A 20,719-nucleotide genomic window follows, 5' to 3' on the forward strand; every position below is an offset into this window, starting at 1 on the left:
GCACAACCGCTATGTTTTAGAGACCATACACTCAACTTTTTCCAAGCCACTTCAGGCTTCCAATAAGCTGGGCAGTAGTCTCATGCCATGCAATGAAATTCATCTCACACCCAAGTTTGAAGAAATGTCATTTCAAGCATAGTGTTTTTGACATTTCTAGAACATTTCATTGTATCTGGCATCAAGGGCTACTTAGTAAATTGCCATCATTTTCTGTGATCATTCATTGTGTGTCACAATGGATAGCTTCCCCTCTGAGCTTCTTTACCAATGTAAGAGTGCTTCAGTGTTGTTCTAAATCTGCTTCCCCTTCTCTCATATACAAAAAATCACCTTTTTTGACCAGTAATCCTATCTACACTTCTGCTGATGATTCCTTCTATTCATTGAACAAACTGTAAAGTGCACAAGCATCCCAAGCTTCAAGTTCTGTAACCAGTAGAACTTGAGACCTATCACCTTTAATAGTACCAAAACATTGCTTGCCTTCTGTCTCACGAAAACTACTTTAACTCCCCTTCCTTTCAGCACTACACAGATTTTCAGGCAGGATCAGATCCCCCCCCCCACTTCTGCGCCAGCTAGACTGACATTTACTTCAGTCTTTCCTAACAAGCACAACACATCAATAGCATTCTCAGCAATTAAAAAGCTAGACATCCTTTTATACTTACGATGCTACCTTCATCCACACAGCTATTAACTCTGTTCAAATCAAAAATATACCAATCTTAGGATGGTGCACCAAAAAATCCCTAGGAGTCTTGATGTCCAGAGAAGAGTGATTTGGATGATAGATGGTCTATTATATTATAACTGACAAGAAATTATATTATTGTTTAATCATTTATTCAATTGTAACCAAAGAGCGTTTACATGTGAAGTATCTTCATGACTAGGATACTTATAGAGTCTCTTTAGGCGAGGATGTGCTTATTGTCAGGGTTGTGTGTATATTGTCCAACAACTAAAGATCAATAGGCTCAATAAAAGATAACTTATCACTGAGACTAATAGTGGAAGGAACTGACAGCCCTATATATTGTCTAGTCAAGAACTTAGTAGCAGCATCAAGTCATAGGTCTTTCTTCCTTCTACAGAAAGAAGGAAGAAAGACCTATACGTCAACACTTTATCAAATCCAAAGAATTATATTAAGGACTATATTTTAGATAAACAGGATAGTCTCTGATATCATTGTCCTCTTTATGATCATCTCCATCAATGACAATTCTCCTTCTATAAAACAAATTTTCATCCAACAGTATGGTCCTCTTTGTCCACATGATAAGTTCATGTTACCTATGTGGCAAAACAATTTCTACCTTCAAAAAGAAGAAACGGCCAGAAGTTCACCACCATTATTCTCCCACAATCACAAACTTCTTTATGGAAACTTTTTAACAGAAAGCTCTTAAATCATCAAATCTAAAACCAAAGGTTTCACTCAGATAGACTGATGATATATTCGCTATTTGTCCATATGGTCACCAAACAGTGAATGCTTTCCCCAGCCATTTAAGCAACACATATATATACAATTCACGATAGATAGAAAAACAAAATTCCTTGCCATTCTTGGATGTCTCTCATTAAGTGTTTATCACAAATCCACATATACTGGTTAGTTTGAATATACAGACTTCTACCACCACACAACACAAAATTAGAAATAATAAATACCCTGAGTGAGAGAGAGAGAGAGAACAATTTGCTCGAATGAGAACAATCTCAAAAAAAAAAAAAAAAAACAATGGATCAGAACCACCTTTGTTAAAAATGGATTTAATACACAGATAACTTACAAAATACTGACCAAACAGATAACACAGGCAAACCAGCCATGAGAATGCATGCAATTTAACAACAAGAAATATGTACTGTTGGTGGTGGGTGGTAGATAATGTTGATGGAAGTAGTGTCACTGTGGTATTTCAAGTTTCCCAAATTTTGGGAAGTTTAATGCAACCGTATTTGTTTAAATTAGGTTGATTCCTGAGTGCAGATGCAAATTCAAAGAATAGTCTTTCTTTTTTGAATTTACTATGGTGGAACATGGTAGTTTTTGTTTTTTTTCCCCCAAAATTTGGGAAACTTTAATTATCAGAGATCCCTCTTTACATCCCAGGCCACCTGCAAATGCCCATAGAGGGCACACCACCTAGACAGGACTTTAGTTTCACTCTGTATTGTATTTGTGTGTGTGTTGTTACAAAATGTTTTTGTAATCCCTGAAGATGTCTCTGTGATGGAGACGAAATATTGGAAGTATTAAAATTAGTTTTAATTCTTTCTCAATGCTGTTAATATTCCATTAAACCTCTAACATGATTTCTTCACAGACTTAAGCCTCAACACACGTATGATTATATGACACTTTCTTGGAGATGTCACATAATGGTAATAATACAACCCTGGCAAAAGCACATCCTCAGATTTCCTAGAGTACCTCACATAAATGACACTGATATCTCAGCAAAAAAATCAGTAATGATTAACATGAAAGTAAAAATAACTTCAAAAGTCAACAGAAAATCACAGTGCCCTCCACCCCTTTATTTTTTGCAATACATATAAAAGAACTCTAGGTTAAATACCATTGGTCAAACCAGAAAAAGAATACAGTAATTCAAAATATAAAGACTAAAAGTAAGGTACAAGAACCAAATGTCAAAAATATTCTGATTGGGTGATATACACAAAGGATCATTCTAGGTTGGTTAAGTAGTTTTTGATGTGCCATAGCTTATTACAGTATACTGCTAGTTGCTAATGTAACAGTTGCATATAGATGGATATATTCTTAAAGATGACCTTAATATAATGGTCAAAGCAATAGAATTATTTTATTATTAGGTTTCTTTTTTTTATTTTAATGATTATTATCATCATCATCATCATCATCAGAGCTCCATGGAGTCCGACTCCTTGCAGGAAATCTTGTAACTTGTCTTAAGTCATATTCCCCCCCTCCCACCTCTCCTATCCACCAGTCTGCAATTTGCACTCAATTTGTTATTACTAAACATTCCAGAGACCACTTTAGTCAATCATCTCTGGACCTTTTCCAGTATCTCTTCATTCTTCTGAAAACCATGTGACCAAATCTGTACATAACAGTCCATATGTGGCCTGATCAATGACTTATACAATGGAACCATAACATTCTATCTTACACATGTCAATGAGCATTATTATGATATGCTATGATATCCTCATGATTCTAGCAATGTGTCCCCAAATTTTAAGTCCTCATCTACAATCACCCCGAGGTACTACCTCCAAGATATTTCCACCAAATGTATACTCTGCATCCCATCTCTGCTTACCAATGAGCTACTACCATTTCTGCCAATTCGGTATGTCCTGATTAGGTGATCATAGCATTAATACAGATTGCTGCATAACAGGATGACAAGTCAGTTATTTTCAATTTGTAAGCATATTCGATGTACAAGGAATCCTGTGTAAATCTGAGTAAAGTAATTCCACATCAATCTCACATTTCAGAACTATCTGAAAAACTAACATTAAAATTTAATATTCTCTTGTTATTAATAAAACAGATGTCTCTTGCCCTCTAATTTTATTTTTTAAAGGATATGAACTGTTACAATAATAACTGCTCACATTCAGTCTCTCTTGCTCTGATGATGCTAGTGTAACACTAGAAATACTGGCTGTCAAGTTTTGTAACAAACTATTTTTCCTCAATGTGTTTGCTATCTATTAAATCATTTGTAATCCTTTCCTTTAGTGTTACATGATAATCAGCATTCATTTTACACAAATTATGGACTCTACAACATTGTTTTAAATAATTATTTTAATTTCCCAACGTTTCAACCTTCATATTAAGGTCATCATCTGGAGTACACACACACGTGCGCGTGTGTGTGTGTGTGTGTGTGTGTGTACACATAATATGTGTGTTACACATAGTATGCTAAAGAGAAATGATTTGATCAATGGTTATTCTACTGGCCTGATCTCTAGTGAAAATAAAATTACAATAAATAAATGAAATAAAATAAATTAACTACATGAAAGCTATATTCTATTTAAAACAACATCAGAGAAACATACTTTCATATAGATAGTTTTGTTACATTGAAAATGCTGTCCCAATTTAACATGGCAATTGTTACATTAGATTAAGAATCCTGGATTATTACCTATGGTTCTATTTAAAATTAACTTTTAGGGAGAAAGGTTAAATGGGTAGAATATGCGCCTTCCATATGCTTGGGATTTTTATACCATCATTATTGTTAAGATTAGGGTGAATGATAAGAATCTCACAGGCCTCCTTAAATTTACGTTCATACCATGTTTTGGTGTGATGTAAAAAAACAGGTACTTTTCCAGTCAATTCTAAGTAAAGTGTTCAGGATATTATCATAAAGACCAGCTTGACCATAGTTATTATATTTAATGTGCTGTTTATGTTCCCTTTTTTTGATAGAAATTGTGCATACTGTTTCCCCTATATAGGGCAAATTACAGGTGCAATGAATATGGTATACTCCAGGGTGGGCCAGTGGAGGGAGTGGATCCTTGGATGAGTTGAGTAAGTTCTTTAATTTTGCAGGTTTAAAGGTGGCTTTAAGGTTGTATTTTTGTAGTATTCTGTTTATTTTGTCTGATATCCCTTTAATGTAGGGAATGGTTACAGTTTTATTGTAGTCTTGTTTATTTTTGTTTTTAAGCGAGGTCTTGTACAGAATTTTGTTGATAGTATTTTGGCTGTAAATCATTTTTTAGAAAAGTACTGTTGATAACTTTTAATTCATCTAAAGTTATCAACAGTAACATGTAACAAAAAATAACCATTAATATATTAAAATGATGAAACGAATGCTGAAGACAGAGATGTAGGCAGAAACAAATAAATAAAAATGATCATTCTTTTATCCATCTTATGTGATACGGTAAACTCTTGATTTCACGAACACCGATTCAACGGACTTCTGATTTAACACACATAATTTAAAAATGTATTTTCCTTCCTCCTTCTGTAATACAGCCTATAGAGGGCATCACTGTTGCCTGCAAGAGGGTGTATAAGAAGTTTCTTAAAGAGGTTATGGAGAACAAAAACAATCCTAAAGAAGATACCAGAGGAGCCAGGACACTTCAAAATTTGTGCACATACATCAAGTCTGCCATCTTTAATTTTGTTGCTGCTTGGAAGGATAAAGACTACAACATTGGCTAATGGCTGAACCAAGTCACTGAATAGGAGTGAACCAGAATACGATTTCATAGGTTTTGAAACCTCTGATTTCCATGAAACTTTGATGTGAGCTGGTATTGTCAGTGAGAATAACAATGAACAATGGCTAGACATCGACGAGGGTGACAAAGGGTACCAAACTCTCAGACAGGAAGAGATTGTTGAAGATGTTCTATGGGGCGATCAGGAGGTTGACAATGAGGAAGAAGTACTAGTAGCGGTTCCAGATAGTCCAAAACTATTGGTGGTTAGAGAACACACGGATGACATCTCGTTCATAGGCACATATTCAGATCCAGAGGTGATTGCTTATTACGAACATTTTCGCAAATTTCGATCGTTAATTATTAAGAAACAGTATAATAATCCTCCCTCGATGAGTCTTTGGACTCCCTGGAGGTGTCATGTAATAATAATAAAAGTGGAAAGCAACTGAAACTTGATGCTTTTTTCAAGCCCAATCCTCAGTAAAATCGTATTTACATAAAAATGTTCTCATTAAAATACATTAATACTGTACCACTGAAAGTGTTTTATTTTCAATACTATTCCAAAATTCGCGGTTTAACGGACTTTCGATTTTACAGACAACCCTTAGCCACTAATAGTCAGTTAAATCGAGAGTTTACTGTATTATGATTTCGCTTGGTCCGGTCAGCGCTACGATAGTTTTTTAATCGAAAAAAAAAAAATGTCTTTTTTTTTTTTTTGCGATTAAGCAAAAACGCCACATATTTGTTGAATAACAAATGTTGCAAAACTTGATAACATCTATACGTATAACGCTTCATTTCAATATTGATGTTGTATCATACTTATCTGTGTATGATTACATTCCTTAACTAATGCTAAAAATTTGACTTACACATAATTAAAAATGTATATCCTTTTATATATATATATATATATTAAGGGAAACGACGGGAACTGCATTGCTCACGCTTACCTCCTAGTGCAGGTCAGAGCAGCTATACCTTCTAACGAACGGAACCTGAAAGCAAAATGCAAATACCAAAAGTTTTCTATATAATTAAGTTCTGTTATGACATAATTTTCATAAAGAACACATAGTTATTTTTTCTAAGCAATTTAACTTTTACCATTAGGAGCTTATAAAAAAAAAAATAAGCAAAAATATTGATTCAAACTTATACTAAAAACCCTTAAACATGTCATGTACACACTTTTGTTTCTTCTTTAGTAGCCGCCAAATCGTATTCTGTTATTTGCATATAATTTAGTTGATTTATGAATATTTCCAGATCCTCTAATTTATAATATTCACTTTTTATTTTATTTTAGATAATTTACTTTAATTATTTACATATATTTCTCTATTGGAATTTGCAAAGCAGTTACGATACCACCTTATAAAAGTAAATTACAGTTTTCCAGGATTTGTAAGTTCTCTTATGTGTATTCAGGGCTAAATCATTTCGAGTTATTTAATCCTATTCGGTCTGGAAAGTTTTAGTCATTGGATTCTGTTGCTAAAAGAATAACAGTCATTTGTTAAATTTCAAACAACATTTTGCTCATTTTTTTGTGATATAAACTCTTTCATTAAAGTTCATTAGGTGCCAGAGTTTGGTACGTAGTCTTGCTTTGATATTCCTAATACGAATTACAGGATTTCATAATGCACATTAATAATGTCTAAAAAACAATGAATTGTCATATTTTGTATTCATTATTTGAGATCTTATTCTGTATCTGTATATTAGAAGGGAGATAGAGGTAAAATTACAGCCCGGGCTGCAATAGAAAATTGCTGGAATTTTGTCATCATATTTGATATCAATCGTTCGATGCTGTTAGCACACTCTCCCTCGATAAGTCTTTGGACTCCCTGGAGGTGTCACATAATAATAATAATATTTGAGAGAGAAACAAGATGCATGGACCGTGCCTCCGGCCAGCAGAAATCGTATTTTCTTTCTGGTAATTCTGTGTTCACGACGAACTTTGCAAAATTTCAGTAATAACGACAACGTTAACTCATCTTTTTGTAATGTTTTCTTCGACAGACCAACAAAATCAAACATAAAATTCAAGTTGTCATCGGCGATCTATTCTTTTTGAGAGCGATCCCAGGATGCTCTAGTATATTATCAAAAGCCAGCAAAAAACATTTTCTTTCCCTAGTTTCTGGATATTTTAAGCGCTATTATTTTTATTAACAGTAGAGGAGATGAGAGATCTAGGAGTGATGGTGGACAAGGACCTGAAATTCAGGGGCCACATTGCACAAGTTGTGAAGACATCACATCGAATAATTGCAATGATGCAGAAATAGAGAGGTTATGATTCCATTGTATAAGGCCTTGATCAGGCCTCATATGGATTATTGTGCACAGATTTGGTCGCCAGGTTTTCATGGTGACGAGGATGTGTTGGAAAGGTACAGAGAAGATTCACAAAGGTAGTCAGTGATCTTTGGAATGTGGAGTACGAGGACAGATTGAGAGATTGTAAGTTGCAGAGCCTTGTGAATAGGAGGAAGGGTTGGGATATGATTGAGACATATAAGCTAGTCAGGGGTTGTTATCAGGTAGACATGGAAGAGATTTTTCATAGAATGGGAGAGGGGAGTAGAACAAGAGGCCATTGCTGGAAACTATAAGGAGGGTGTGAGCAAAGGAGTGAGAAGCAGGTTCTTAGCAAGGGTGGTTGATGAGTGGAATGCATTGCCTGAGTGTGTTGTGGATGTGGACACATTGAATCAGTTTAAGACGTGGTTGGATGAGCACTGTATGCAATAGTGAGTATCTCCCACGATGAGTCGCTGACTCCATGGAAGTCAAATGTTGATAATAATAATCATTATTTTCATTGCTTTTTTTTATTCTTTCTCTTTCATTATAAAAATAAAAAAAACACCTAGATGCGATGTGTGTGTATTGCCATTGGATGTTGCGAGTGCAAGAAGTGAATGAATTCAAGAATAAGTATGATAGCTGGTGTGTGTAGTATGTGGCCTCCCTTGATGAGTCTCTGACTCCCTGGAGGTTTTTCTTAATAATAATTATGTATATATGTATATATAAAATTTATAAGCATTTCTACTTGATATGTTATTCTTACTATCAAAATACTAAAATATCAAAATACAAAAGTCATGCATATTTTATTCTGCATGGAATTTTTCTGTCTAATTTTAATATGAACAAAGAGATTTATAATTTCAGATAGATTCATTAACTCTCTAGAATTTGGTGAGAACCGGATGGTTAGAGGTAATTGAGTTAGAAGCATTAAGCTGTTATAAGAGCTTGACTTAAATACAACAATTGGATTGAATGGGATATCAGCATAGGTGCTGAAGGAATGTGACAAATAGCAGTATTCCTGATCTCAATTTGAGTATTAACACACATAAGATTCTTAATGGGTGGAAGGAAAGCGAATAGAATTCCATTACATGGAATGAACTAAAAGTGATGCAGTAAATTACGAATCATTTAGTATCTCTGGTATGGTCATTAAACTATTGGAAATCCTGGTTAGGAATCGCATCCAAAGGTGAGTAGAACAACACTAGAATCCTCTCACTAGACGACATGGTTTTGTAAAAGGTAAGTTTTACTTCAATAATCATGTTCTATATTGGTGACGGAGAGTTGTATAAGGGGAACAGATTATACCATGATACTTCTGGGTTTTGTCAAGTCATTTGGCTTCTCTGAATTCATAGATACTAACATCATAGTTTGTTCACACTCAGACACCATATATTCTCATATCAAGTTTACTATTGAACATGAATATAAGAAGGCCTTCCTTTTCTGGATGCTTTAATAACCTGAACTTCTACAGGCAGTATTCAGATACCTTTGTATCAAATAATTTTCTTTACTGGATACATTTAAAAATCCATCCATTCATCCTCGCTCCATTATCTATCACAGAAGATAGGTATTATCAAAGTTTTTAATACACTGAGTGCACTTCATCTGTTTTACTGATTCTGTTCTATTGGAAGAATTAATATAACCAAGCTACCAGCCAGAAAATAATCGATAAATATCATCCTGAATTCACCCAGACTTCAGTCAGATAACAAAAAAAAAGTTTCCATACTTTACCTTAAAAGAATGTCAGAACAAATGGCACAAATTCTTTGCAGGTATAATTTATGCATCACTTCAAACCATCTGCCATCCACCAAGGATAATTATCAGCTCTCTCCTTACATGGTGTTTATTGAGTACTCTGTTCATGTTGAATTTGCTATTTTGGATGGGTCATTCTGCTGAGATAAGAATCTAAGAACATTACTCTATGAAATGTCTGAAAACTGATAGTCTGCCTTTTCTTCCCATGCCATTGATGCTAAACAGAGTTTTTTGGCATCATACCAAAATTCTGCACCCATATTGATTTAAAGTTGATCGCCTGGTCCTTGAAACTGGTGAAATCTTATGAACCATCCTAATTTTAACTGTGCTGATAGCATGAATATCTCAAAGTTTTTGGGAAGTAATCAAAATTTACTATTCATATTATTATTATTATTATTTATTTTTAATAGCAAATGGGTTATAAGCATTTGAATTGCAAAAACTAACAGTTATCTCCTTGAACTGAAATAGTGTATTCTCCTGTTTATTAGCTATGACTCTCTGTGTTAACCATTACCATCTACATAGCATGCCTGCTATGTTCCTTTGAAATACTTATGCGGGGTGACCCATAAATCATGGTACATGCTACAAAAAGGGCCTGTCTTTGTGAAGCAACTGCATAAGTTTTTTTTAACATTGCCAGATTTTTTTTATTTTTTATTATTAGTTATGAAAAACCACATCACATAAATGCCTTCCATTTTCAGCTTCACAAAACACGTCACCTTTCTACAGAATGTTTCGTGACTTATCAGGTAACCTCTATTAATGGAATTTGTTAAAAGTAGTTAGCAAAGCCAGAGAACAGGGGGTATTGTAGACTGAGTTAAGGTTTAGGATTCACATTGCCATGATGGTTAAGTCATGAACAAACATGATCAGATTTTCCTCCTTAAGCTGAGCTGCACTTCCAGCCGTTCTGTATATAACAGTTCCTATCTTTCCCACCCATCCCTTAGGATGGGTTGAGTCCTCCCTAAAGAGGGTCTTACAATGAATTAATTTAGTCAATTTGTCACTCCTCTGCTGCATTCCTTAAGGGAGATTTTCATGACTAATGTGTGTGTTCACGGAGACCGGTTTGCCTGTTCTGGGGGATGAAAAACCTGAGTTTCTGGGTGACCCCCCACCTCCATATGAGACCGACTAACTCACCTTTCGTCAAAAGAGACCAGATAAAGGTTCCTCACACTACTGACAGGAATCGAACCCATGTCTTACTCACCAATGGCCTTTGTCTATATTTACTGAGCTACAGAGGCTGTTATTACAGATATGTAGAAGTTATAACTTCTACAGTTGCTAAAAAAACAACTTTCTGCTTAAGGCAATATTTCTCACTTATACTGCTGCTAAAACTGTATAAATCCTAATTCCACCTACCCATGGAATACAGCCCACATATTTTGGATAGTTAATTAAAATCCTCTGTAAGATTGCATGATGCTGTCCAGATCCTCTCTTGCCGATCTTCAGTCTCTCTCTCTCTCTTTTTCTCATAGATGTTCAGTTTCTGCTTTATGCCTATTCTACAGGTACTTCATAGAGAGTGCTATGCTAAAGTCCATTCATAATCCAAGCTTGAAGATCATCTATGACTAGTGCCTTAAACATTAACCTACATGCCATCCTTAAATAGAGTGAGGACAATCTGGCCACCAAAACTCATCACAAAAGAAATCTCAGCTCACATTCCCTTATTCTCAGTAATACATAAATCGCCAAACAAAATCAGATCTCTCTACTTGGACTAACATTCACATTCAGTCTCTCCTCACACAAACACATCACATCAGTAGCATCCTCAGCATCCAAAAAACTAGCCATTTTACACCCAACCAATTCTTAAAACTTTTCTAAAAATTCTTGATGCTGTCCAGAGGAGAGTAATTTGGCTCAAATAATCCCTCTTTATAGGAATCTCTCTAAGAAAGGCCTCTCTTAGAGGCATCATACCACAAGAGGGATGATGCCTCTAAGAGAGTTTGGAAATATGTATTTCCAAACTACAACTTGCTTCGCTTCACCCTCTTTTTCATAGATTCAGTATTTCAGCTCTGTGTCTTCAGATACTTCAATGGTCATTGTTCCACTGAACTGGCATTCCTCCACTTTCTGTTGCACCTGTTACCTGTTAATACAAGAGCTGGAGCTATCCAGTTCCCCTTTAACTATTCAACTGCATATACCAAACCTGCTTTCTTCTTTTATTCTCTCTGCCTTTATCCTCTGGAGCAGCATACTGCAAGAGGTATTTCCAAACTACAACCTGCAAGTCTACAAAAAATAAATAAAATGTCAATAAACTTCTGACTCCTTGTTTACACCCCAGACACTGATGTGTATATCCCCCCCCCACACACACACTTTCTTCCATTTAAAAACATCTGCAGCAATATTTCAGTCTAGCTAGAAACTTGTTAAATCTACTTCTCTGTCTCCTCTTTCATTCTGTCTCCTGTTGTTTTAACAGTGCCTTTCACTTGCCCATCCAAATCACTAATGTGCTATAAGTTTTGATACTTATTTTAAGTAGGTCTGATGGGTTTATAACATTTTGTGGGTTGGAGTCAAAAAAAAGAAAAAGGGTGAGAGTAGCTCACAGGGACCTAAGAGATCATCAGTTATTTCCTATCCAAGCATTTATTGCAAACTGTGTTTGAAGAATCATGTTTCAACATGTGGATTATCAGTCTGTATGCACTGGTTATTACAACTATTCAAAATGCCATATTATGTGTGAAGCATCACATGTCGCCAGTGCTTGGCTGACAAAGGTTGGATATGTAGCATATCTAAAACAGCTACAATTGCATTTTCAGAATGCCTTGATGTTTATAATCCACGAGTTTCAGATCTTGTATAGGTGTATGTAAAATGGATACATCTGAAACTCATGGATTATAATCATGCAACATCTGGCACACTATTCACTGGAAAATCTAATGGCAAGCTGTCAGTTGCCTCTGGTACTATTTCCAGGAAGATTGATGGCATGTACACTATTTTCCACATTGGCATCTTGCAGCTTTTTTAGGATGCATATCTACAAATGAGATTTCCAGCAGCATATTATATTAATAGGATTATATTACAAGAAACTGAGGAGGCAAGGGATCTTGGCATATTGGTGGATAGGAATTTGAAGTTCAAAGGTCACATAGCAAAAGTTGCAAATATAACTCAGAGGATAATTGCGATGTTGAAGCAAACCTTGATATGTAAGGATAAGGAAGTCATTTTGCCTCTTTGATATACCACACCTGGATTATTGCACACAGATTTGATCATGGAAGTTAAGTTTGTTCACAGTCAAGAAAGGGGTAAGAGCTAGGTTTTTCCTCTCACAGACCAGTGAGTGAATGGAATAATTTGCCTTTGGGGGGGGGGTAGTGAGTCTAGTGCATCAGGTGTGAATGATTCAAGATGTAATAGACATATTGCAGAGAGGAAAAGTAGCAGCAAACATAATACAAATAATTAAAGAAATATATGATAATAGCTGTATAATAAAAACACAAGGAAAAATAAGTAAAGAGATACAAATTAGTAATGGCATTAGACAAGGAGACTCTTTAAGTCCAACAATATTCAGTATAATAATAGATGAAATAATACAAAATCTAGGAGTGAAATTAAACAATAGAATAATAAGAACTATATGTTATGCAGATGATATAATATTATTATTATTATTCAGGCCTCCATGTTTAGTCAAAAGACTCATCGTGGGATGTCCTTTCTAAGAAACACAAGTCTATCAAGACTCATCGAGGGAGGTCCCTCCTAGGAAACACAAAGTCTATCATACCACTCCTTAAATGCATTGACCATTCTCGCTCTCACCACTCCATCAGGCAATGCATTCCATGGTTCAGCCACCCTCCATGCAAAGAAACCACTCCTCACCCTCTTTCTCACAGTTTCTTTTCGTAACTTCCAGGAATGGCCCCTTGTCATGACTCCTTCTCACTGTTCAACCAAGCAAAAGAACTCCCCAGTGTCAATCCTGTAACCACCTCTCAACAGTTTAAGTCTCAATCATATCACCCCCTCCGTTTTCTATCTACCAAACTCTGCAGTCCACACTCCCTCAACCGATCCTCATAACTAACATTGTACAGTTCTAACACCATCTTTGTTATCTGCCTTTGTACCCTTTCCACAGTTAATTTATCCCCTTCAAATCCTGGGGACCAGATCTGAGAATAATAGTCTAAGTGTGGTCTGATCAGAGTCTTATACAATGGAATGATAACCATTTTATCTCTGCAGGTCAGTGTCCTTCTCATTATTGCAGCAATCCTCTGTGTTACCTTCACTACTTTTGCAATATGTCCCCTAAATTTCAGGTTTCTATCAATCATCAAACCCAGATCTCTTGTCTCTCCTACTTCCTCCAGTTTAACTTCTCCCATAGAATATGCAGCTTCCCATCGATGTGTCCCAAACCTTGACTTTACATTTTGCTGCATTAAACTGACACCCCCATTCATTTTCCCATCTATCTAGCTTATTCAAATCCTCTTGCAGGGCTACCACATTTGCACTATTACTAATATTAATTGCAGAAAATGAAACTCAGCTACAATATTACTACATACATTTAATAAGGCAGCAAAATTGTATAATATGAAGATATCAAAAACTAAAACAAAATGTATGACAATATCGCAAGAACTACAAAGATACACATTAGAATTGGAAGGTACTATTATTGAACAAATAATGAATTACAACTATTTAGGTATACAACTGAACTAGGAAGGAAGGCCACATCTAGAAGTCAGAGAATAAGTTGCAAAAGCTGCAAGAATATCAGGATGCTTGAACGAAACAATACGGAAAAATAAAATCTTAGAGTAGAGACAAAAACCAGAATTAATAAAGCAGTAACCAGGCCTATTATGACATAAATGCAGAAACAAAACCAGACACTAGGAAAATAATACAGATGTTAAACACAGGTGAAATGAATATATTAAGAAAAATAGTAAATAAAACTAGATTAGATAAAATAAAAAATACAGATATAAGAAAACAGTGTGAAATACAAGCATAAACAATTGGGTAGCAACCCGAAGAATAAAATGGATTGAACACATGGAAAGAAGAAGTGAAGATAGAATAGTAAAACAACTCTATAGTTGGAAACCAAAGATATAAGAGAAGAACAGGATGATCTAGAAAAAGGTTAAAAGATACTATTAAAGAAGATGAAGTCTTGGTCACAACAGATACTGCATCTAATGCATGAAGAAGAAGAAGATTTGGTCTCCGGATTCCAAGGGGATAAGGAACCTGTGGAAACGGTGCAAAGAAGAGTTACAAAGATTACATCTGGATTATGGGATTTAGATTATGAGGACAGATTGTGAGTATGTGGATTACAGACTCTGGTTAACAGGAGAAAGAGGCATGATATGATAGAGGTCTATAAACTTTTGAATGGCTGTTATAGGATGTCATCTGATGGAATTTTTTGTTATATGGCATGGAGAGAACACGGGGACGTTCATGGAAGTTAAGTTTGTTCACAGTCAAGAAAGGTGGTGTAAGAGCTAGTTTTTTCCTCTCACGGAGCAGTGAGTGAGTGGAATAATTTGCCTTTAGGGGTAGTGAGTCTAGTGCATCAGGTGTGAATGAATTTAAGGGAAGGTATGATAGCTGGTTTGGGTGATTTATAAACCTCCCTTGATGAGTCCTTGATTCTATGGAAGTCTCAGATGAAAAATATAAATAAATAAATCAGCCTGATGCCTTTTATTCCTTTATAGCAAGGCCTTTAAGCCCTATCTAGCCTTTGGAGACTGAATGGGCAGTTCAATCTTAACTGGTAGCCAATCAGAGATAGTTGGCCCATGTCTATCACCAATTATAGTCAGCTACTGATGAAGAGATCAGCAAACAAGTGCTGGTTAGGCACCATCTCTTGGTGCCTAACCCTAACAGGATATGTTACTGTCTGAAATAATGTGGGTACTACGGTCAATTTTCTTGATTTTACGGGATGAAAAACCAGAGTCTCCAGGAATAAAAATCTGCTTGCACGTGCCCGAGATTGACTAACTCGGGATCCGGTCGAAGATAGGCTTAGAAAAAGTTCCTCCAGTTGGCGACTAGACTTGAACTTTAGTCTAACTTCTAGTGACCGAGCATAGAAGACGTAAGCGCCACTTCCATTGAGCTACACAGGCCAGTCTCAGATGATAATGATAATAATAATATGACCTATTTATCTCAGATGACAATTGAGAGAAGTCTTGTCATTTGGATGCTATTGTAGTTAATACATTTCTGTGAAGACTTACTGTGACCTTGTATTAGTATGTGGACTGAATAATTGCTTTTTTTTATATATTACAGTACGCCATATTTCTGCTGTGTCAATTTTGTTTATTTTATGGATTCCGTGGCTGACTAACGTGTAATAATTGTTTTATTATAATTAATTGCATTCACTGTGAATCTAATGATGTGAATTTAATAAGCTTTTGACTTGCAACTTTTTATTTTTTACCTCTATACCAAAGAACAGAGATAAAATAGGATGATGAGTGGTTGTTTCAGTAAGTTTAAAGCCAGATATGTGTGGATAATGATTAACAGCTGTTTGCTTTTATAGGCTTAGAGGAAAGTGGAAGAATGATGGTGACCAGGACAGAGTACTGTTCAAAAAATACCTATAGATAACAAATTTTCCAAAATCAACCTAACCTTTTAAAGTTCTGTAGATATATAGCAGTGGCCATATGCAGGCTGTGAGATCAGGCTCATAATAAAGGTCAATGTGTGTTGTGCATCTATTTTGTTTCTCCATTTTTCTTATTCAAAAATTATTTATTACTAATTGATTTATTTTATTTTTATTTCTTTATAGAAACTAAAAGTTGTGCAATTAATAGGTTTTCTTTTATGATAAGAAAAATGTTTTTTTTTTAATCCCTTTAAACTTAAAATCTTTTCTAATCTTTCCTTAATAGTTGTAGCAATATTTTTAAATATTCCTGTGTCAATAGATCTCCTCTTCCCAGTTCTTTCAAAAGTTAAGAAATTTTTTCAAATCCTTTTTAGTTCTTCAGCCCTGATGGTAACAGCTTCACTTTTCACAAACGGGCATGGATGATATGATTTGGATATTGTGACCGCCATAACAAGTTATGCTATAAACTGCAAACACTTCAGATTCAAATTGCTGATCTATTATCATCAATAGAAATTGTGGTCCTACAATGTGTTTCATAGGGTTATATCCAAACCTTAATGTTGTTTCAGGCTATGATAAGTGGAAACTGCCATAATCCTGCTTCCGCCATATGAGATTGGCTAACTCACCTTCAGTTGAAAACGCTGGGCTATTTCAATTCAATTAGAGTTAGCCAATCTCATGCAGAGGTAGCAGGGTTTTTCATCCTGTGCATAGGCAAATTGGCCATGAACACACACACACACACAATTTACATACAGAAAATAGTGTTGTTGGTGGTGATGGGCAGTAGATGGCATTGATGGTAATAGTGTCATTGTGTGTATTTGGAAAATTAAGTAGCAATGGTGAGATGCATAGCGGAATAGAGTGCCCTACCGTAATGATAATTTAATAATCTTAGCATTTGATATTTATTATTAAATGGGCATCTCTGTGGAGTCTAGACTTGCTGCAGGAGATTGGGAGATTGACTAAGCATTTTACCAAACATTAAATCATTTACACAATACCTGTGTTATTTCTATTTGAACTCATTCACCATTCGTTACTCTGCAAGAAAAAAAAATGTGATACACCTTAGTCATTTTCAGAGATGACCCTTTGTTCTCTGCCTCCTCCAGTTATGAACTGAAAAAATAATACAAAGACGTGTTGGGAGTTCATGTTGAATTTTTTATATAAGAGTTTAATTCACAACACAAGACACTAATGCATTTTGTGTTGTGGTGAGTTAGCAAGTCTCATATTGAGATGGCAGGGTTTTTTCTCCTGGAAACTCAGATCTTTATCCCACAAAACAGGCAATCTAGCCAGAACATGGGCAATTTACAACATAATATACTGGCTTCATAGCCTTAGTTGTTTTGGTCATAGTTCCAAACAACCAACCATTGACTAGCCACCATCTTATTCACCTGCCATTAGAACCTCTCTTCCCTGGAAAAATTAGCTCATCAGATATACACTCAGCCAGCATGTAATTAGATAATCATGCAGTTTTGCCACCTTTGTAATATGTCCTCTGAATTTCAACTTCCTCTAAACCAGTTTCTTGAAGACAAGTCCCATCAGTGTAATAACAGCTAGTTATCTTGTAATCATAATGCATAACCTTATACTTGCCATTTTAAACTGACAACCATTCTCCTTTGCCCATGCTATCAGTCTATTTAAGTCATCCTGAAAGTTCTCTACATCATCTTCATTAATTATTGCTCTACCAGTTGTTTTATGTAATCAACAAACAACGGAATATTTCCTTAAAACTTGAGCTTTTTCTTGGTTTTATTCGTTGACCAGATATTAATAAATGATATACACAAACCGCCAACAAGTTTCACCAGCTATTCTGTCTAGCTTCTTCAGGACAAGTATAATGGTATTTTTTTTTTTACTAGAAAACGTTAGTGTGTACCTGTAAAAGATACCAAGCTATTTTACACCTGGTTTTACTCCATTTCCCAAGTAAGCAAACAGACAAGTAAGTCAAGTTTGTGCCTGCAAGTATTGCAAGTCTAGGTGACCCCCCACACGTAGTGCAACTCATGGCAAAGGTGGATAAGCTCTGATCACTATTCTTAATATTTACCCTTAATGCAAAGCACCTCTCCTGGAGGAGATGTATGATGCTATATATTAAAGGCAAGGGGCCACTACCCACACTGATTTTGACCTTTATTGAGGTCTCATCAGTGGGAGCCAGGCTAGAAATCCCAAGATTTTAGTAATACAGAGCTTATAAGTATGTTACCATAAGGTGTTTTAACCTTATTAAATAAAAATCTCAGGATGAGAGATAGACTGATGAGACCCCAATAAAGGCCGAAACCGGTCTGGGTAATGGCTCCTTGCCTTTAATACATAGCATCATACATCTCCTCCAGGAGATGTGCTTTGCATTAAGGGTGAATATTAAGAATAGTGATCAGAGCTTATCCACCTTTACCATGAGTAAAGTTGCCTTGACTTGCACTACGTGTGGGGGTCACCTAGACTTGTAGGCACAAACTTGACTTACTTGTCTGTTTGCTTACTTGGAAAATGGAGTAAAACCAGGTTTAAAATAGCTTGGTATCTTTTACATTTATTATACCCAAGGTAAAATACTTTCTACGTTAGTGTGTACCGTAGATTAGATGTGAGAGTTAACCCAAGGAGAAAAAACTGGTCCTATTGGCAAGAGGAATATTGTTCAAAGTGAGGGAAAAAGCAGCATAATCTTTTTTTCTGGAAATGATAACGATACAGGACTGCATTTTGGTGGCATGAAGATTCGCCAGGATATCCTCACTTTACTTGAGATTGGAAAGAAGATCAGTGTTTAAGGCACTGGCTAATAAAGATTTTGAAGTGTGAATTATTTGAATACTATAAGGATTAGAAAATAAAAAAAGAGGAGTGGAGAGTATTGCCATCAGTAAAGCTATGAATAGGATTCTGGAGAGAAGATCATTGTATAGGAGAAAGAGTGTAGGCGGTAGCACTGAGACCTGGGGTACACCATTATTAACTGGAAAATCTGATGTAATGAGACTATCCACTATGACCTACAGAGAGCAACCGAAGAGGAGGCTAGCTTGCCATTCACAAGAGATGGAATGGCATTCACTATGGAATAACCATAGGATGCTAGCCAAGATGCTAGACTTGAACATATGCCTTGGATGTATCAAGAGTTGCAACTTGAGTTTTCTCTGAACTTTCCCATGGCTTGTGTCCAAAGATGGATGAGGTTGGTTAGGCAGTCTGCTATAGAACAAGAATGGCAGAATCCATACTAGTGATCGTTAAGTAGTCGGCGAGCCACTAAATAGTGAAGTACAAGGGTGTGCTGAAAAGTTGTGATAAAGTTGTGAAATGTAATACACTTGTTACAATGCTGCTGCATCATTTGCAATCCTCTGAGGAAAAAAGTCTTTCCCTTGTTGCACAAACCAGTCCTCAGCTGCAGATATGACTTCATTGTATTTGGTACATTTGGTTCCTTTCAAGTGTTTCTTTAAATTTGGAAATAGAAAATAGTCACATGGGGCCAGGTCTGGCAAATAGGGTGAGTGATGCAGATATTGAAAGCCCAAGTTGTGTATTATCTGTTGGATTTCATGAGCAGTGTGAGCAGGTGCATTGTCCTACAAAAGCAACATACCTCAGCTCAGTTTCCCATGTTGTTGTTTCTTCAGTACCGCCTTCAATTCCTTCAGAGCTCTTGAATAAACTGCTGTAACAGTTTCACCTTTTTTGAGGTATTTGGTGAGGATTACACAATCCATATCCTAAAAGACAATGGCAAGAACCTTCCCTGCTGACTTCAGGGTTTGAAACTTCTTTGGTTTTGGAGAATCTGTGTGTCTCCACTATATTGATTGTTTTTCGGTCTCTGGGTCATTGTGATGAAGCCATGTTTCATCAACAGTTGCAATATGAGCCAAAAAATTTTCACCTGATTTCTCAAAATGACTCAAAATCCCTTGAGATGACAGCACATGTTCTCTCATTTGGTTGGCATTCAAACATTTTGGGACCCACTTTGCTCAGAGCTTCTGCATGTCCAGATGTTGGTGGATAATTATCCCAACTCATTCTCTGGATATCCCAGAGTGTCTTTGCAATGTTTTTGACCGGTATTCGTCTGTCATCGAGGATCATGGCATGCACTGCATTGATGTTTTCAGGTGTGATTGCTGTATAAGGTCTTCCTGGCCTAGGAGCATCTGTTGTCTCAGGATTCCCAGTTTTAAACTTGGCCACCCATCTGACAGCTGTTGAATATGCTGGGGCAAAGTCCCCTAAAGTCTCACACAATGTTTGGTGAATCTTCGGACTTTTCTCGTAGTACGAAAAACTTGATGATGGTCTGCACCTCTGGCATGTCTTATATATGCTAAAAAGAAAAAGAACAAATTATTACAATTTGATGAAATGTGGGAATTAAAGAGTTTTAAGATATGTTCTTTCTTGTGATTATATCAGTTGCTTTAATATAATCTTTGTTTTAGTGTTTATCAAAACTTCTCAGCCCCCCCCCCCCTCATAATTGGTTGTCAGTGATCTTTTTCATTATTTTTGAGAGTGTTTTTATCAGAGCCATAAGGCAATAGTTTGGTTAGCTTTTATATACTTTGTTGGAAACAGATTGGATAAAAAATCTTA

General features: G+C 35.9%; 2 protein-coding genes across 7 annotated transcripts in view; one reads left to right on the plus strand and one right to left on the minus strand.

Moving 5' to 3' along the window:
• The window catches only part of LOC150095597 (uncharacterized), a 215,988-nt gene extending 209,589 nt beyond the window's left edge, over positions 1–6,399 (minus strand). For both annotated transcript variants that reach the window (XM_090410058.1, XM_090410056.1), the window contains exon 1: positions 6,183–6,399. The gene's annotated coding sequence lies outside the window, so the exon portion shown is untranslated. The remainder of the gene's footprint in view (positions 1–6,182) is intronic.
• A 238-nt stretch (positions 6,400–6,637) lies between these two features.
• The window catches only part of LOC150095598 (small glutamine-rich tetratricopeptide repeat-containing protein alpha-like), a 279,209-nt gene continuing 265,127 nt past the window's right edge, over positions 6,638–20,719 (plus strand). For all 5 annotated transcript variants that reach the window (XM_090410599.1, XM_090410600.1, XM_090410601.1 and 2 more), the window contains exon 1: positions 6,638–6,826. The gene's annotated coding sequence lies outside the window, so the exon portion shown is untranslated. The remainder of the gene's footprint in view (positions 6,827–20,719) is intronic.

This window comes from Typopeltis vanoorti, chromosome 20, assembly GCF_054136105.1.
Source record: "Typopeltis vanoorti isolate ZY-2024b chromosome 20, IOZ_Tvanoo_1.0, whole genome shotgun sequence".
Taxonomy (NCBI): Eukaryota; Metazoa; Arthropoda; class Arachnida; order Uropygi; family Thelyphonidae; genus Typopeltis; species Typopeltis vanoorti.